We start from the raw sequence: 20,552 nt of genomic DNA, 5'->3' as shown, positions 1-20,552 counted from the left end.
AATTTATATTTTCATGTTTGTAATGTACTGTGCTACTGCTGCAAAAAGCTAATTTTCATGGCATTTATACCCTGGTATGTCTGCCCATGATAATAAACTTAAATTTGAACTTGAAACTTGAAATTTTGTGCAATTCCACGTGAAGTTTCCCAGAAAACTAGCTCAAAAGCAGCAGTCAAACAAATTCTATTATATAATTTGAGGACATTATAACACACACACACTTTCACAGAAAGCTATAGGATCAATACAGCAACACAAGAATTATTAACAGAACATGATGTGTTCAATATAATTGAATAATTGATATAATTTATTCTTTATTTCAACTTAATGTCTTTTGAAAGACACAACAGGAAAGATATGACATTTACAGACTACCTTAAATGAACAAAAATAGCAATGATGACTCACCATAAATCAGACAAAAAACTGACACCATTTTTGGACAGCTCATGAAAATCAAAAAAATAAGTCACACAAGTCAAAGTTAACTTACAGGTACAACAAGCAATTAGGAAGGCAAAGGGATGTAAAAGTATTGTAACAGTATTTGAGTACAGAAGTAAAGACATTTTATTTCAGTTATATGGAACCCTGCTGAGATCACACCTGGACCTGCTAGCTAGAAGTGATAACAAGACCAGTACCTGCAGAATTGTCAAGAGCCAGGTATAAAAGGAGTACCACGTAGAGGGGGATGACCCATTTTGTGAGGGGCTGCCCATTTTCTGAGGTTGAAGCAAGGGATTTGGTGACAGTCAGGCTTCAGTGAGGATGGTGAGTGGTGATCTAGTTAGGCTTTTTTGTTGTGATATCTGAGATGGTGATATCAGAGATGGGAATCATGGAAGATGTGGGAGATTAGGGACATTTCCATTGTCCCTGTTGACTATGCCTTCAGGAAGAGAGTCCAGCAGCAGCTCCTGTCAGATTGCAGAGAGCAGCTGCAGTTGTGGTTGGACTCGCTACAGTGTGTCCACAATGTGGAAAGTAGTCGGTTCAGCAAGTTAGTCACGCTACAGGTACAGCGAGAAAGGAGATGGGTGACCCCACCAAGAATAGCAGCAAGGCAGGAATCTCCTATGATCAATTCCCCTGTCAAACAAGTATACTGTTTTGGATACCGTTGGAGAAGATGGCCTCTCAGATCAAAGCAGCAGCAGTCAAGTTTGCGGCACCATGAGCAGTAGTCATTGGGGATTCATTAGGAAAGGTAACGGACAGGCATTCCTGTGCCTGAGAGCGAGACTCCAGATTGGTCTGTTGCCTCCCTGGTGCCAAGGTCAGGGATGATTCAGAGGGTACAGAACATTCTAAAGGAGGGAGAACAGTTGGATATTGTAGCAGACATTGGTAAAAACAAGATAGGTATAAAGAGGGATGAGGTTCAACAGCATGAATTTAGGCAGATGATTAAAAAGCAGGACCTCTAGGGTCAAAATTTTGCAATTACTCCCTATGCCAGCAAAGGTAAAGATAGGAGGATAGGACAGACGAATATGCGGCTAAAGAGCAGGGGTGAGGGCTTTGGGTAGCTTTGGAATCACGGCTGGGCAAGGTGGGACCTACACAAGGAAGACAGATCACACCCAAGCGAAGGGGATCAACATTCTTGCTGGGAGGTGTGGTCACGCTACTTGGGAGGGTTTAACCTAATTTGGCAGGGGGAATGGGAAGGATAATAGAGTGCAGCAGGTGGAGAGATTGACTCAAAATGCAGAAGATAAATCAAGTAAGTCCATGGGCAGATCAGTCAAAAGTAGGTTAGGGAGTTGGGGGGGGGGGGGGGGGGGGGGTGGTGGTGGTGGGGGGTGAGTGGCTAATAGGCTCAACTGCATTTACTTTAATGCAAGGAGCATGAATCAGCACATGGAATTACAATACAATACAATAATGGAAATGTGGTTGAGTGAAGGACAGGACTGGCAGCTTAACATGTTCCAGGGTATAAAAGTTTCAGATGTGACACAAGGGGCATACAAAAGTGGAGTCGCAACTCTGATTAGGGAGAACATCACAGTATTATGTAGAGAATATATGCAGTAGGGACCTTCCAATAAGGCTAGTTGTGTAGAACTTAAGAATAAGAATGGGACAATCAGTTTGTTGGTGTTACATTATAGGCCGCCCAATAATCATCAGAATTAGGTATAGATAATGTAAGCAAATCGCATAAAAGAGTAAAAGCAATAGGGTTACTGGTGGATTTGAACCTTGTTAATATTGACAGGAATTGCCTTTAGTGCAAGGGATGTAGATGGGGTGGAATATGTTAAGTGTGTCCAAGGTAGTTTTTGAGGCAACATATCCTACCAGAGAAAGCACCGTATTTGATATCTTAGGAAAGGAAACTGGGCAGATAGAGGAAGTGTTGGTGGAGGAATACTTCGGGAACTGTGACCATTGTTCTTTAAGTTTCATGGTAGTTATGGAAAGGGCTAAGATTGGTCTTCAAGTTAAGATCGTAAATTGGAGCAAGGCTGATTTCAATAACACAAGACAGAACCTTGCGAAAGTAGAAAGTAATAGAACCTTGCGAAAGATACTTGCAAGTAAAATGACATCTGACAAGTGGGAGTCTTTTAAAAGAGAGGTAGTAAGACTCAGGGCCAGCGTGTTCCATTAAGGGTAAAAGGCAAAGATGGTGAGACTGAGGAATCTTGCATGATAAAGAATATTAAAGATTTGATCAAGAAAGCAAGCAAGCATATGACAAGTAGAGGTAACTACAAACAAGCAAGTCCCTTGAGAAATAGAGGATGCAGGAGAGAATTTAAGAAATTAGGAGGGCAAAGATGGGCTATGAAATATCTTTGGCAAGTAAGATTAAGGAGAATCCCAAGGTATTTTGTATATATCAGGAGCAGGAGGGTAGCCAAAAAAAAAAACAGATTCCCTTACAGACCAAAGGGGTATTGTGGTGCACAGTCCTACATTAATACTTCTTGTCTGCATTCACCAATGGGAAGGACATGGAGAACAGAGAGGGATAGTCTGGAGCATTTCAGTGTTAAGGAGGTGGCACTTGTTAGATATTTGATGATCTGACCATCCATAACATCAGCCAACAACTATTCCAGTGATACCTCCTGTTTTAATCTTTTTCTTCCCCGTCCCCTTCACAATTTACTTATAATACTGGTAAGCTTAATTTCTTGCTCCAAATGGTCCAGGTGCAGTACGCCAATTGACTGGTTACTTCACAGGGAGCTCTCGTGCTTCCACTGTGTTTTTTTTGTTTTGAATTTCCAGCATTTATTCTTAAACTTTGTCCTTCAGATGAAATGTTAAACAAGAAAATCTCTTCTTTGGTGGACATCAAAGATTCACAGCAAAATTGCAGAGCAGGTATTCAGTCCAGGCTAATATTTAAACTTCAATCATCAACATAAACTTATCATTTATATATTCTTCTCTTAATACGCAAGAGCTAATGGAGATGGAGTCACTGAATATATTCAATGCTGAAAATGACAAACATTTAAAAGGCAAGGGAGTCCAGGAGTACAGGGAGAGAACAGGGAAGTGGTGTTGAGGATAAGACTGGATTAGCCGTGTTCTTGTTGAATGGCAGAGCAGGTTCAATGGGCTGATTAGCTTACTCCTGCTCCTTATGCTCAAATTGTAGAAAACGGTTGAGCAGAAAAAACATTCCATCTGTGCAGCCAATTAAATGATGATATGCATTTTGAAAAATGAGCACATTCCACACACTCAGACAACGCAAAGTCAGTTCTACCTGACACAGCTCTGAACTCGAGCCTTCAAAGGTCAGGCATTTGGTAAAAGCTATAAGACAGATACTTTCCAGTAGGTATCGTTGGAAATAAGGGCCTGAAATCCACAATGATTTCAACCAAATCTACTCAAGGGCAAAGCACTTCAGTTACTCCGCTAACTGATCACTTACATCAAGCATGAAGAAGTCAACCTGGAAACTTTGGGCACACAGCGGGTACATTAAAGGTATAATATCTATAGCTAGATGAAATATCATCTGAAGGAACCAAAGGTGGCATATAGCCAATCTGCTTAACAACCAGCAATTTCTGCTAGATACATTAATTTATTTCGGCAGCTGCATTTATATCGACACCAAAGCTAGCCAAAATGATATTCACCTCGATTGACCTTTGCAGATGAGTGGCCTGCCTCCACTCACAATCCAGGCTCAAGAGAAAATTGGCAACTTGGAAAAAGCACAAGGAAGAATATTCCCAGATATAACTTGTCATGTGCACTACAGGGAATTAAGCTAATAGGTCAGCCACAATGAGTGTAAATATCAGAGTATTAGTAACAGATTTGTTAAAAATTATAGTTTTGTTTGGAGCCTCAGAGATCCAAAACCTTTACTCTTGGACAACTACTGAAGCACATCTTTTAAACCGAGCTCTGATAATGCAACAGTGTCTACCAAACTCAACACTTTCAGGAACAAAGCAACAGATACACAGAAGCAATTCACACCACCACTGAAAACATATTCCCATCCATTCATCACTGCTGGGTAAAATCCTGAAATTGCCTACATAAAAGCACAAGTTAAAGCCAAAATCTATAAATAAACCTTTTCACTGGCTTCAACTGCAATCTGATATTTAACACCCACTAATTCACCCCTTCCTCCCCTTCCCCTCCCAACTCCCACACCTCTGCACTCCACTACCTGCAGACATATGCCCTATTAGGTAAAACTATGTAGAACAAGGCTACCCAAGATTCAATCCCAGGTCAGTGGTAGATTATTTGAAGTCCAGGATCATCACAGAAAAACAGAAATTTACAGCACCTAGCAAGCTCATTCAACCTATCCTGTCCTTGACTACCAAAAAGTAGTTAAAATAACCCATCTCGTCAATTTTCAGTCCATAGCTCTTCAAGTGCCCATCTGGATAACTTTCTAGGTTTCTACTTCCACCACCTTCTCAAGCAATGAGTTCTAGAGTCCCACCAAAGGACCATCTGCAAAAAAAGGGCTCAACAGAATTAAGCCAGGCAGCAAATAATTGGTGCAGGTACCTTCTGTTTGCATTCAAAAGTCAGCAAAATCTGACATGTTCAAACTTGAGCTTCTAATAAAATAAAGGGAAGAAAACCATCAGTAAAAATAGGAATTTTTGCTGCAGATACCATTCAGGATATGGAATACCATCAGAAGCTATGATGGAAGAAAAATTCAAGGAAACCACTGGAGCCTTTAGACCATGGCTGGTCTGTACCTCAACATTCACCTACTTTAAAACATGTTTGAATTCCAACTTTTTGTTGTTCCAATGAAAGGTCATTGATCTAAAACAGTGACTCTATTTTTCTTTCTCCACAGACCCTGTCTGACCTTTTGACTATTTCCAGCATATTTTATTTCTCATTTGGCTCATCTTTATTCTCCATCTTGAAGGGCTTGCCAAACAAAAGTCTGTATCTTATTCAGTTTTGAAAGCTTCAATTGTCCTGCGATTTTCAGCGAGAGAAAGCGAGTTCCAGATTTCCAAATGTTTGTAAAAACCTTATGCAAGTCCAGATAACTTGTTAATTCATTCCTCCACCATAGTCACTTCAAGTTTCAATTAAGAGTCAGATATGATTTACATTTAACACATAACCACACTAATCAGCTTTGACACTCTATTCCCAATGACAGATTCTACTAGTTTTCCCAAAACTGACAAGCATATGGTATTCTAGATTCTCTATCACCTTTCATGTACTATAATTTTAACAATTTGCAGACACAATAAGCTGTGAAAGACTATAATTCTAAGATCAACAATATACTGAATCCATCAAGTTCCAAGGTTTATTTATAACTTCTACTCTCTTGTTAGTCTTTTACTATATCTTGAATATTAAAAAGTACTCACCCACTAAATTACCTTAAAATGAAAGTCAAATACTTCAGAAGCCGGAAATCTGAAACAAAAACAGAAAATGCTGGAAACTCTCAACAAGTCAGGCTGCATACGTGGAAAGAGAAACAGACTTAATTTTTCAGGTACAAGACCTTTCGTGTGAACTGGTAAGAGAAAAACAAGTCCAGGGCATATTGGGACAGTAGCATGGTGATTACACTTCTTTGTTTGCATTGTGTGTTGCTAATTGCAGGGCTGTGCTACATGCCCAGCACATCAATCTGCACTAATGGAGGGAGGAAAACTGAGCCATAATGACAGACAGATGACTTGCAGCAAAAATGACAATTCTGATACAGAGAAAGCGAGTTACCTAAAGTTGGACAAAACTGTGTCCAGAAGGCTGCAACGTGCCTAGAGGAAAGATGAGTTGTTCCTCAAGTTTGCAGTGCGTCTTATAAAATGCAGGAGGCCACATATGGTTTAGTCAGAATAGGTTGAATGGAAAATTAACATGGCAGGCAACAGGAAGGTCAGGGTCTCCGCTAAATGTAATACAGAGACACAAGAGACTCTGCAGATGCTAGAATCTGGGCAATACAGCATCTATGGAGGAAAATAAACAGTCAACATTTCAGGGTAAGGGTCTCAACCTGAAACGTTGACTGTTTCTTTCCCTCCGTAGATGCTGCCTGACCTGCTGGGTTCCTCCAGCATTTTGTGTGCGTTGCACCAAATTTAATACACTAGATTGGAGATGCAAGTGATTTGCTGCTTCATATGGAAAGGCTGTTTGGGTCACTGGATGGTGGGGAGGGAAGAGGTGAAAGGATAAGTGTTGCATCTCATGAAGTTGCATGGGAAAGTGCCAGAAGACAGTGAGTGGCTAGTGGGAACTGATGAGGGAGCCATAAAGGATATGGTCCCTGGGAAATGCTCACAGGGGAGGGGAGGGGAGGGAAAGATGTCTCTGTTGGTGGAATCTTGCTGGATCTGTGGGAAATTGCAAAGGATGATCCATGAGATGCAGAAGCTAGTGGGGTGGAAGGCAAGGACCAGGTTAATTCTATCCTTGCTCCAGAAGGATATGGGGCGAGAGCAGAAGTGCGAGAAATAGATGAGATGCAGTCAAGGGCTCTATCGACTAGAACAGGAGAGAAGCCAATTTTTCCAGAGGCACTGACCAAATAGAGTGGGCACAGAGGAAATGGGAGAATGGAACGACAGGGTGGGAGGAACTAGAGTCAAGATAGCACGGGAATCTGTAGATTAGGAATGGATGTTTGTGGATACCCAATCTCAATCTCTCATTTTATCACAAATGTAAAATCCCTCATCCCACATCAGGAGGATTTGATAGCCCTCTGCTTTTTCCCTGAACAATCTGTTCCCCTCCATCAACACACTCATTTGCTTGGCTGCTCACTCTAACATTGAAAAATTTCTCCCTCAACTCCACTCACTTTCTCCAGCTCAAAAGGTAGGGCTAAGGGAACTTGCATGAGCCCAGGGAACATTACCCCTTTTGCAGAATGCACGGAACAGTCTTTCTTTCAGTAATACTTGGGTCCATTTCCTAGTACACAGACAAATACCATGGCGCTGCTCCTGCGCACAGAGAACTTGAAAACTTTTATTACATTCACTCCAATTTCCACGCTCATCTCACCTTCACGTGGTCCATTTTGATTCTTTCCTTCCAGAATCTCTCCGTCTTCATCTCGGTCGATAGGCTAACCACATGCGTCTATAGACTCCCACAGCTACCTTCACTATACCTCAACCAATTTATTTAAGACCACCATTCCATTCTCCCAGTTCTTCTGTTTTTAATGCATCTGCTCCAAGGAGGTATTTTGCACAGGTGCCTCTGAAATGTCTTTGTTCTTCCTAAACCATGGCTTTCCCTCTACCACAGAGTGCAGAGCCCTCGACCATATCATCTATTTCCCACACTTCTGTTCTTACTCCCTCTCGTCCTGGGCAGAATAAGAAAAGTTCCCCAATCATCTTCAATGCCACCAGCCTTCACATTCAACTGATCATCCTTTGCAATTTCCATCAGCTTCAACAAGATTCCAGCAGCAGACATTCCCCACCCCTGTCATTGAAGGAACTTGAGACTCCCTGGTCAAAACACAAGAAAATAGTAGGCCACCCAACTCCTCAAACCTGCCTCATTATTCAATGTGATCATTGCTAATCTAGGCTGCCCTCAACTCTTCTGCACCAGCTTTACATAGCCCTCAATTTCTCAGTCTTTCAAAAATTTATCGACCTCCATCTCAAGTAATTCTGATGATCAGGCCTCCACAAACTCTAGGATATATTCTCTAGGGTACTGCTTCACCAAAAAGAAATTTCTACTCAGCTCCATTTAAAAGGTCAGGTCCCTTATCTTGTAGCCATGTCCCCTCGTTCGAGATTCTCCTACTAGTGAAAACATCTCAACATCTACCCTGTCAGGCCCCCTTAGGATCTTAGGTCACCTCTTATTCTTCTAAACTCCAAAGAATACAGACCCAAACTGTTCAGCCTCTCTTGATAGGACATCTCTCTCATCCCAGGAATTAGCCCAGTGAATCTCCTTTGGACTGCTTATCCTTTTTTTTTACAGAATGGGACCAAATCTACGCACAGTATTCCAGTTGTATATCTCACCTATACAACTGTAATAAAAGCTCCCTATTTTTAAAACTCCAAACCATTTACAATAAAGACCAAAATATCATTTGTTTTAACTACCTGTTGGACTGCAAACTTTATGATTCATCCACAAGAACACCTAGATCCCTCTGTACTTCACTCACCTGCAGTCCCTCTCCACTTAATAATAATGTCTTTTGAGTCCCCTTACCCAATGGCACGACCTCACATTTTGCCCAATTGAACTCCATATGCCAAGCTTTTCCTCCATCACTTAATCCATCTATATGCCATTGTAGGGTCACAATATCCTCATCACAACATGCCCTTCAACCTATTTTGTGTCATCTGCAAACTTGGAAACCTTACATTTTTCCCCCTCCATCAGTTCATTAATATAAACTGTAAATATCTGAGGGCCAAGAACTAATGCCTGGGATACGAGTTACATCTGCACTTTTGTTCCCACCAACCACTCCCTGTCTTGTAGCACACTCTCCTGCAATCACAGGTGATGCAAACTGTGGCTTTCCCATCAGCCAAGGATCCAAACAGTCTTTCCAGGTGAAGCAGCAAATCACTTGCACTTCCTCCAATCTAGTGTACAGCATTTGGTGATCTCAATGTTATTACCTTATGGAGAAGCCATACATAGGTTGAGTGATTGCTTTGCAAAGCACCTGTATTCAGTCCACAGGAGCTACCCTGAGCTTCCTGCTGTCTGCCATTACAGTTCTACACCCCACTCTGATCAGTCTGCAGCATGATTATGATAAGACTCAATGAAAGCATGAAGACAACACTATCATTTTCTGGGCACATTACCACCATCCAGACTCAGTATCAAGTTCTCCAGCTTTAGGTAATAGCTTTTCTTTGTCCGTATCAGAAATGGCATCCCTGTTCACCATTATCCATCTGTGAATACTGGGCACTTCCCACAGCCCTGTTGTTAGCCAAACCAGTCACAGGCAAAAGCAGCATAATCAAACCCTACTGCCCCCATTAAGCCATCTGACACAGCCTTATCTCACAGATATTCCCTTTGTCTTACCTATTCCTCCTTCACCCCCACTCTACCCCCATTTTTTTCTCTTTCCCAGTTATGGCAAGGAGGAGCTTTGACCTGAAATGCTGCTTCTTTTTCTACAGATATAACCTGACTGGTTGAATCTTTCCAGCATTTTCTGTTTTCGTACTAAATTACCCTGTTAGCTATTAGCACACCTTAATGGGTTTACATTTCCTTTAACCTTAATATATTTGAGGAATTTTTTTATTTCAAACTTATTTTGCTTCTCTAACTGCATTTTGCAACATATAAGCCAAGCCAGTTTTTCGCAAAATTTCACTCAGGTATTTGGAATACCACTTTCTGGAATGTATATATTTGGCATTTCCTTCAGCACGATTGGCTGACAACAGAAATGATTTATTTTTTGCTCTTTAACAATACATGCTGAAATTGTACTGAATACTACTATGCCACTGCCATTCAGTAGACTTGTCTCTCAACATCTTAACCCACCTTGACACAAGGAGCTTCACATATAGGTATTTATCTTTTTTCAATGTGTATTCTGTGTAAATGTTAGGGAAGGACATGATTGAGATTTTCTTTGACACCTATCATACTCCAAGCAGGAACTGAACGGCTTGTGTGGGATCCTCAAGGCCTTCAACACAGATTTCCATCCACCAGTGTTTCTACTCCTAATGTTGTTCTGGGCTCTGACAGATGCAGCTAAGACCAGACATGGAAGAGTTCAGTCCACAAGTCATTATTAGGTATTACGGAATGAGTGATGCAGACATCTTTGCAGTCTATAACCCCAAAAGTATAATCTAAGAGATGCCAGTGCCATGATCAGGGGTATTGACATGAGGCCTTGTGTTTGACTGTATTTTAAGGTCATATTTCAAGCATTTTATCAGGATAAGGACTTCATTTAGCTTTCTCTTCTACTTCCTAGTTAAGTAAGTCTTTCCAGAGGATTATGTTCTTTCCAACCCTAGCGTTGAAGTCAGAGGATTAGTTTCTCTCCCTCTGGGACACAAGCCAGGGCTTTTCTTCAAGATCAGAGCAGAGGTCTTCCTCGGTCTCATCTGTTGCTCCTGGGGCTGTAACCTGCATTGATTACAGTGTAGTGCTGGTTCTGTGTCAGATATTCACTTATCCCACAGCAGGACACCAGACTAACTCATTCCTCATGGGAAAATCCACCCTAAGTGATGACATTCTTCTTCCAGCCCTACCTTGTAGAAGGTTATGCACCCACTGACTTGTACTGAGTAGGCTACCTTCTGCCCATTAGGTCCCACTCAGGACAGCAAGGTCAGTGAGAAAGTGTCCGTGTTCCCAAGCTGTGTTTAGAGAACACAAAACAGTACAGCAAAGGAACAGACCTTTCAGCCCATCACATCTGCATGAACTATTATGTCAAATTAAACTAATCCCACCTGCCTGCACCTGGTCTGTATCCCTCTATATGAGTATGTCTAAATGCCTCAAACGCTGCTATCGTGTCTGCTTCTACCACCACCCCTGACAGCACATTCCAGGCACCTATCACTATGTATTTAAAAAAAAACTTGCCTCACAGGTCTCCTTTAAATTTTCCCCCTCTCACCTTGAAGCTATTCCTCCTAGTATTTGACATTTCCACCCTGAGAAAAAGACTATCTACAGTATCTATGCCTCTCATAATTTTATATACTTCTGTCAGGTCACCCCTTAGCCTCTGATGCTCCAGAGAAAACAATCCAAGTTTGTCCAACCTCTCCTTATAACTAATGCACTCCAATCCAGGCGACATCCTGATGGACCTCTTCTGCACCCTCTCCAAAGCCTCCACATGCATCCTAGTCTGGCAACCAGAACGGCACCCAATATTCTAAATATGGCCTAACCAAAGTTGCATACAACTGCCACATGACTTCCCAACTTTTATACTCAATTCCCTGACCAATGAAAGCAAACATACTGTATGCTTTCTTTACCACCCTAGTCACTTGTTGCTACTTTCAGGGAGATATGGAGTTGCAACCCAAGATCACTTTGTACATCATGTTCCCTAGGGTCCTGCCATCCACCGTATACAGGGGCTTTCCAGGTTACGAATGACCCAATTCACAAAAATCCAACCATTACATTTTTAAAGTATTTTTTAAGCTAATAATAAAATCTTTCTTGGTAATCATTAATGACTGGATTCAGTATAGATTCTGTTAGTTTAATTATGGATAGCATTAGGGTGATTATTCAATGAATTATAGCAAGTGTACATGAAGCCATATGACATGGGTAGCTATAGAAGATGGATGTTTCTGACTTAGAGAAATCAGCTTACAGACTGCCTGTACATTCCTCTTGCATTTGACCTCCCAAAATGCAACATCTCACACTTGTCCAGATATCAGCCACTTCTTCACCCAAATTTCCAACAGATCTATATCCTGCTGTATCTTTTCACAACTTCTCTTGCTACCCACAACTCCACCAATTTTCATGCCATCTACAAATGTACTAACCACTCACATTTTCATCCAAAATAAAACAAACAGAGGTCCCAGCACTGATCCATGTGGAACACCACTGATCATAGACCTCGAGTCAGAAAAACACCCCTCCACCACTACCCTCTGCCTTCTATGCCCAAGCCAATTTTGGATCCAATTTTCCAATTCACCGTAGATCCTGTGACTTGATCTTCTGGACCAAAGCCTTGGGAGCAGGTGATTGCAAAACAAACTTAAGTCTGTTGAGGGTGTCCATGGAGATCCTGTATTTACTATTTAGTGGAAATTATCTGGGTCCAAGATGACTGGAGACCATGCTCTGTTACACTGGCATTGCACAAACATGGGTGGACTTGCACATCAATATCTGTCATCATACATGCACTTCGACATGCATTGCAAGTTCAGGCTCATGGTCTCGCTGTCTCCATCTTGCCCTCCCTCCATTTGAACCCTTTTCACCATCAGCCCTCTGTCCCTGGATCTCCTTGTCCAATATCTCTCCTCATCCAAGTTTCTCCCAGCTTCCAAACTAACCCTTACTCCCCTCGCCCTCTTGTATCCTGTCACTCGGTCTTCTTCTTCCTCTAATTCTCTGCACCATCTCTTCATATCCTTGCTCACTCTGAGATAAAGTTTATTGTCTGCAGTGTTTGGAAAACAGCAAGTTTCATTGTGCAAATCCAATCGTTCCCAAGGCTGGACGAGCGACTTCTCTCCCAGTACCGGTCTGCGTAGTCTGACACCAACCACCGGGTGGGTATTCTTCCAGGTTTCCCCATGTTCTAGACTAATACTGTCTGTAGCCTTCAATGAACTCAACCATGGGTCTGTCATTGGCATAAATGTGCTTAATTCCATTCAACAGCAAATAATCCAGTCTATCCCTCGCTGCCAACCTCAACCGAGAGCGTTGAAAAGGCCACGTGACAACTGAAAAACAACAAGGCCTTGGAAGCAGATGGTATCACTAATAAAGTTCTAAAATTTAGCAGAAGGGAACCTGAATCATCAACCCACAACCTCATCTCCTATGTCTTTGATGAAGAAGACATGTTTGGTGTCCTCAAAGATGCCACAGCCACAAGCATTTTCAAGAATGGCAACAAATCCAAGTGTAGCAACTAGGAAGAAGCTGTGCTGCTTTCTGAGAAAGGAAAGATCATTGCCAGGGTCATCCTCCCAGTGGTCAAACAGCTGCTCCATGGATGGTTGGATCTAGAACACCGGTACTCATAATTATACACTCTGGAGCCACATTCACAATAACCAAGAGACACATGACTACTGTATATCCTGCATCCCACCTTCCGAACTCACGTGTACAATCATACTAAATATATTAACTGCAGATAAAGTTAAATCCACTAAAATTTTCACCAACACATTTTCAGTGCAAAAAAACCTAAATTTAGCCAACTTATCTTTCACATTTGCCATTCTCAACTGCTGATGTGATTTCCCTGCAGCTGGGTTTCTGGGTTGACACAGTACAAATGATTCAGAGGAGAGTTAGGGTACCTAGACACCAAGAGGGCTAATGTATCAGCCAAAGCATACTTCAAAACGGTACTGTTGATTCAACTACCAGTAAATCACCTCTCCTGTCACTGAATAAAGCTAACTTGTAATGACTGATCTATTTTTCTTGATGTATCCAAAGTGAAACATCTCACACAGCAATGTACATTTGTTGCGGTAAATGGTTTTCCAGTACCATGAACTTTTACACTAATGTATCTTTTGAGTGTGATACAATGTTTACTAAGTTTGGACTTGGTGCACAAATCACACTTCGCTACTTAGAACGTCTTCGTGTGCGTATATAAATGTATTATCAACACATACACACACATTGACTAAATAACGTGGGGAAGAATGGGGATCGAATTGAGCCAGGTTCCACTGTAGAAACGTTTTCGGGGTTCAATTTGATTCAGTGAATCCTTCAAAACTGTGGCAGTGATATCAAACAAAATGGCGAGAATGCTCAGTCCCAATTAGAAAAACTTTTCTGACGCCTTACAGGCTCCAGGACTAAAAATTCGAAGCACCATTTAATTGCCATTAATACAAGTGTTTTATTGTTATTTTTATAAGACAAATAAGGACAGGCTCGTTGGCAAAAAAATAAAAAAGGCTGTGATGTAAGTAACAGCAGCGAAGGCTCTCACGGCAAGCGATGCGCCTGTAGGGACCCGCATCCCCAACCCAAACCTTCACCAAAATCAACCAACCAACAACCCGCGCCGCTGTCGGGTCTCGGTCCGGCAGAAACGTGGGGGGAGGGGGCGCGGGGAGAAGTGAGAACGTTGCCCCGAGGCCCACTCTCCGCCAGGCCGGCGGTGCTTCCTCGGGCAGCAGCCGCGCTGGAAAGGCTGTTCATCGACCTGGGCCTGAACCTGAGCCTGAGGCCGAGTTCGGGTTCGAGCCTGAGGCCGAGTTCGGGTTCGAGCCTGAGCCTGAGCCTGAGCCTGAGGCCGAGTTCGGGTTCGGGCCTGCAAAGCCCATCCCCCCCCCCTCCCCTCCACTCCACTCGCGGCTCCAATTCACCCCTCCCCCCGACCCGGAACCCGGCTCGATCTGCCGCCAATACACACACACGGCCTCCCCTCCCAACCAACCCACTCACCCGCCCGCCCGCCGCCAAACTCACCGTGCGGGCGGACGGGATCTGCGAAGAAAGTGCGAGTGCTGCAGCGATGCGGCGGCCTGGTCGCGGTGTTGCGGCGGCGCCACTCCCGGCCCTCGCACTGCCTCGCTCCCGGAACAACAGCGCCAGCCCGCGCACGCTGCCCCCCCCAGCCTGCGTCACGTCGCCAGCCCGCGCACGCTGCCCCCCCCAGCCTGCGTCACGTCGCCAGCCCGCGCACGCTGCCCCCCCAGCCTGCGTCACGTCGCCAGCCCGCGCACGCTGCCCCCCCCCCCAACCAGCCTGCGTCACGTCGTCAGCCCCCGCACGCGCGTACGCTACGTCCTCGGCCGAGCCAGACTGACGTGCACGAGTAGCCACCCCCACCTTCCCCCCCGCCCCGTTGATTGACTTGCCCTGCAGTCTGTTGCACAGGGAGCTGGGGTTGTTTCATTGCATGGCCATTGTGTGCTTCAAGATTCCTGACGTTACTGCTGTTGGCATTGAGGTCATCCCAAACTTGACACCCACCACGATCCAGCGCTTGCACATTCACAACCTCATCCTGAAAGCTCCATCAACCTCATTCCTCCCCTACCTCTGTCATCACCTCCACCCCAACCACCTCCCGCTAACCAAGGTCTCTTGTTTAGAAAATAACTTTGCATACTTGCCAAGTTTTAAATTAAAATGTGATCTATGCCATCCAGACCCTGCAGTGCCCACTGGTCCTGGAAGGTCTCTATCCAGCCAGCGGACACAATGAGACATCGGGACACAGATCCATCCTTGAAAGAGGGGCAAGCAGTGGGCTCAGACAGACCTTCTTGACAGCCTGCTGCCTCGACCTGTGAATGGCCACCTTGGCCAGGCACAGAGTCAAAATGTCTGCAACCTTCAATCCTGGCGTCTTTTATATTGCTGTGAATTATTATTCCAATCACTTCAGTTCAGGAATTGCCATATGTAATCTGTGGCTCAGAGTATTGCCATATGAAATTTGCCAGAATCAAAAGTTTGTCCGACCCGAGAGAATTAAGCAGAGGAATCCTGGCTAATACTCCACTGTGTGTCTGGCCACTCATTTGCAATGAGCATCCCAACAGAGAGTCCCAGGCTCTTGTCAATGGACTCCTTCAGAAGTGCTAGTGGCTCTGATCCAAGAAAGTTTAGTGGAATCCTTGGATGAAAAAAATATTCTATAAGGGCAGACAAGTTCCTCCACTGTCAATCGCCAGCATACTTATTAGGACCATACACATCGAGAAGATAGCTTGCAACAGGGTTAAGTTGTTCACTGACTACAGCTTGGAGTAATGTTTCCCTTGCAATCAGCAGCAGGTTATCCTGACCTTATTAAATAAAAACAGGAAGTATAGGAAATACTCAGCAGGTCAGGTATGGAGAAACAGAATTAACATTTCAGGTCGATGATCTTTCACTGGAAACTTAAATTCTATTTCTCTTTCCATCAGTGCTGGCTGATCTGCTGATTATTTCCAGCATTACTCATTTTTATTTCAGATTTTCAGCATCTACATTTTTTTCTTTTCCATCCTAATCTTCTTCTTGACTTTGAAATCCAAAGTCTATGCTGACAGGTCAGTTATTAGCATATTGGGCATTGTAACAGGTTGGTTATTGGCAGGTTGGGTGTTAATAAGTTGGGTGTTGACTGGTTGAATGTTGATGGGTCGGGTGTTGACTGGTTAGGTGTTGGCAGGTATTGACTAGTTGGATGCTGGCAGTTTGGGTGATGACTGGCTGGGTGTTGCCAGGTTCAGTGTTACAGTTCGGTTAATGGCAGGTTGGGTGTTTATGGGTTGGTGTTGACAGGTTACATGTTGAAAAAAGACATCACACACACGCACACACACAAAATCTTGCATTCATTGCACACACACATGAACAGAAACATACTCACTCACACATACAAATAAACACACACATGCACTCTTACTCACATACACACACATAAACACACATAAACATACATACACACACCAAGCCTGTTCTGCTGTCAATAATATCAAGGGCACATTGAGGGGTCAGCAATGGAAAGGATGAGCAGCTTCAAGTTCCTAGGCATCAACATCTCGGAGGACCTATCCTGGGCCCAACACATTGATGCAATCATGAAGAGGGCATGCCAGCGGCTCTACTTTGTTGAGAATATTCAGTATGTCACAAATTTCTATAGACGTATGGTGGAGAGTATTCCGACTGGTTGCATCACAACCTAGTATGGAGGTTCCAATGCGCAGGATTGCAAGAAGCTGCAGAGGTTTGTAGACTCAGCCAGCTCCATCAGGGGCACTCCGTCTCCACCCCCCCCCCCTCCCCACCATTGAGGACACCTTAAGAAACCTTCAGTGCCTTAAGAAGGCAGCATCCATCAACAAGGACCCTCAACATCTGGGACATGCCCTCTTCTCATTACTACCATGGGGGAGGAGGTACCAGAGCTTGAAGACCCACACACAACGATTCAAAAATTGCTTCTTCCTCTCCACTATCAGATTTCTGAATGGCCATGAACACTACCTCATTATTTTTTTTTGCACTATTTATTTATATTTGTAATTTATAGTAATTTTATATCTTTGTACTGTACTGCTGCTGCAAAATAACAAATTTCATGTCATATAGGTTAGTGATAATAAATCTGATTCTGATTCTGACTGATCAGATTTTTGCCTCAATTCCATTTTTTTGCTGTTCTTAAAAAACCTTGACTTCCCTAGAGACTAAAAATCTGTCAATCGCAACATTGAATATGTTCAATGACTCCGCCTCCACAGTTCACTCGGGTGGAGAATTCTAAGATTCTAGATCTCTGAAATTTCTCCTCATCTCTAACTTACCCCCACCCTCCCTGCCACCCCCTTATAGAAAGTGGTGCTCCCAAGGAGCCACTTCTTTTTTTGATACACACTCATGGGCATGCAGGGTAAAATTTCAAGATCAGCAGATGACACAAATCTTGGCAACTGGGAACCACAGTGGTAGACTGCAAGAAGTCATACATTGACTGGCAGAATGGGAAGGCATGAGGCAGGCAAAATTTAGTGCAGATGTTTGTGACATGGTACACACTTGGCATAAAGAATAAGAGGCAGCAACGGCACAGTTCTGAGGGGTAGATGGGAACAAAAGGCCCTGGGTGTGTACATGTGCATCAAAGCAGCAGGGCATATTGAGAGCGTGTAAAGTTTATGCGATCCTGGGATTCATAAATAGAGGCACAGAGCACAAAGGCAAGGAAGCATTGGACCTATACCCAAAACTGGTTGGACCTAACTGGAATATTTCATCTAATTCAAGAAGAATTGTCGCCATAGAGTGGCTGTAGAAAATATTTACTGGAATATTTCAAGGAATGAAGGGTTTCAGCTCCAAGATTAGACTGCAGAAGTTAGGGTTGTTCCTAGATCTGGAATAGTTTATTGTCACATACACCAAGGTGCAATGAAATTCATTGCTCGTGTGAAGCTCACAGAGTAAACAGTATACATGGTAATAATAAATATAATAAATACAACAAAGCAACAGAATGGTGCAACAATAGTAGTGCAATCTAAAGTAGTGCAAAATAAAAGCTGAACTTTCGATAATGGAATAACTGAGAGAGGTAGAATTAAAAGACCTTTAAGCAAAGGAGATTTGGGAGGATTTGGCGAAGATGTAAAAGATCTTGGCTGGTTTAGGGAGGGTAAAGAAAGGAAACTGTTCCCAATAGTGGGTGGTTCAAGGCCACAGGTTTAAAATCTTGGCCAAATGATACAGAGGGGATGTGAGGACTTTCATTTTCACTCAGAGTAGATAAGAATTCAGTGCTAGAGGGGTGGTGGAAACAGAATCAGTGTCTTCAATAGGAATAGGATAAGCACTTGAAGGAAAAGAATTTGCAGGGTTGTGGGGAAAGAGTAGGGCAATGGGACTGATTGGATTGTACCATGAGGAGCTGGCACAGACTTGATTGGCCGAATGGCCTCTTTTTATGTCTTTACAGTTCTATAATTCTATGATTCTAACACAAGAACTCAACCTAATGGAGCATCGCTTAGCACCTCTAACTAATAAATCTCAAATGAATATAGCACCTAATATCACACGACTTAAGGAAAATGTAACACCAAGCTAATCTAGTCTCAAGCTAATAAATACTGGAAATAACACAGCACATTAATCTCATGTAACACCTTGGACCAATACCAGATCTCAACCTATTATAGTGCATTGAATTAATACAACTAAACAACCGCTTTCAACCGCTGAAACTGTCACAACACTTTAAACTATCTACGGTGACAACTTTCATACACTTTGTACCATTATTATAGGAAAGTGCCCTAAGTCACTCCATACTAGGGCAGATGGCCAAGAGTTAAGTCAAACAATAGATTTCGTGGCACACATTGAAGAAGGAGAATTGAATTAGTTGTGAGAGGAAGTTTGGCCTTTTACCAGCTGAGGATATAATCCCAATGGTGCAGTGATTAATTCCTGGGATAATCAAAAGACTAGGTTTAGAGCCATTGAGTGATATAGTACAGAAACAGGTCTTTTGGCCCATTATGTCCTTGTATCCATCCATGCTAATTCCATTTACCACTGCGTGGTCTGTAGCCTTCTATGCTTTGGCGGTTCAGTGTACTTCTTAAATGCTGTTAGAAATTTTTAGTAGAGGATAATTATATCAGAAAGTCAATAAAACTATTTAAAGAGTACAATAACAGGGAGGTGGGGAGAATTGAAATCAAGGTGAGAATTTTTTAATCAAGGTTTTACTTCACCAAGAACCATTGTGTGGCCAAGAACATGTGGAATAGCAGGAAATGAGTAGGTTGTTTGAACCTGCTCTGACTTTCAATAATGAACGATCTGATATATTGTCTGAACTCCAGCCCATAATCCATGATTGGCTTTAGTTTTTAAGTACACTATTTTCACAAGATATCAAGACAAGGGAGCAGAAGTAGGCCATTCAGCCCATCGAGTCTGCTCCAAAGAAAAGGGGAAAAAGAAAAAAGAAATGAGAAATGGGGGGAGGGGGGGAAGTCTGCTCCATGAGCAGAAAAAAAAACTATTCTAACCCCAATTTCCGGCCTTATCCCCATATCCCTTGATACCTTGACTAATTAGATATCTATCTATCTCCTCCTTAAATGCCTCCAATGATCTGGCCTCCACTGCTCTACGTGACAAGGAATTCCATAAATTCACTACCCTCTGGCTAAAGAAATTTCTGCTCATCTCTGTTTTAAACCTGTACCCTCTTATTCTAAGATTGTGCCCTCTGGTCCTGGACTCACCCACCAAGGGAAACAGCTTGGCCACATCTACTCTGTCCAGTCCTTTCAACATTTTAAATGTTTCTATGAGGTCCCCTCTCATTCTTCTGTACTCCAGTGAGTACAGTCCAAGAGCCAACAAACGCTCATCATATGTAACATGTAAGATATGTATCATATTTTCCTGTCCTATCCCCACATCCCTTGGTTCCTCTAATATCTGGAGATCTAGCAATCTCTGTTTTGAACACAACCAAGGACTGAGCCTCCACAGCCCCCCAGAGTAGAGAATTCTAAAGATTCGCCACCCTCAGAGTGAAGAAATTTCTCCTCATCTCAGTCCTGAATGTCCTACTCCTTATTTTGAAGATTTGACCCCTAGTTCTGGACCCATCAGTCAGGGGGAAATATCCTTCCTGTATCTACCCTGATGAAAAACACTGTGATGCTGGAGGAACTCAGCAGGCCAGGCAGCATCCGTTCCTCCAGCATCTGAGTTCCTGCAACATCATAATGTTTTCCATTTAGATTCCAGCATCTGCAGTACTTTGTTTCTCCTGTATCTACCCTGTTCTGCCCTCTAGGGATTTTGTGTGTTTCAATCAC

At 43.0% G+C, this 20,552-nt stretch overlaps 1 protein-coding gene across 9 annotated transcripts in view; it reads right to left on the bottom strand.

Moving 5' to 3' along the window:
* Positions 1-14,816, bottom strand: part of rbm25b (RNA binding motif protein 25b) — a 59,353-nt gene extending 44,537 nt beyond the window's left edge. For 6 of the 9 annotated variants that reach the window (XM_052009269.1, XM_052009553.1, XM_052009466.1 and 3 more), the window contains exons 1-2: positions 14,677-14,816; positions 5,868-5,916 (exon numbers count right to left, since the gene is read on the bottom strand). The gene's annotated coding sequence lies outside the window, so the exon portion shown is untranslated. The remainder of the gene's footprint in view (positions 1-5,867; positions 5,917-14,676) is intronic. The other 3 variants (XM_052009326.1, XM_052009720.1, XM_052009389.1) reach the window with 2 other exon arrangements.
* Between the last annotated feature and the right edge of the window lie 5,736 nt (positions 14,817-20,552).

Source organism: Pristis pectinata, chromosome 1 (genome assembly GCF_009764475.1).
Source record: "Pristis pectinata isolate sPriPec2 chromosome 1, sPriPec2.1.pri, whole genome shotgun sequence".
Lineage (NCBI taxonomy): Eukaryota > Metazoa > Chordata > Chondrichthyes > Rhinopristiformes > Pristidae > Pristis > Pristis pectinata.
This window is presented reverse-complemented; position numbering and strand designations above follow the sequence as displayed.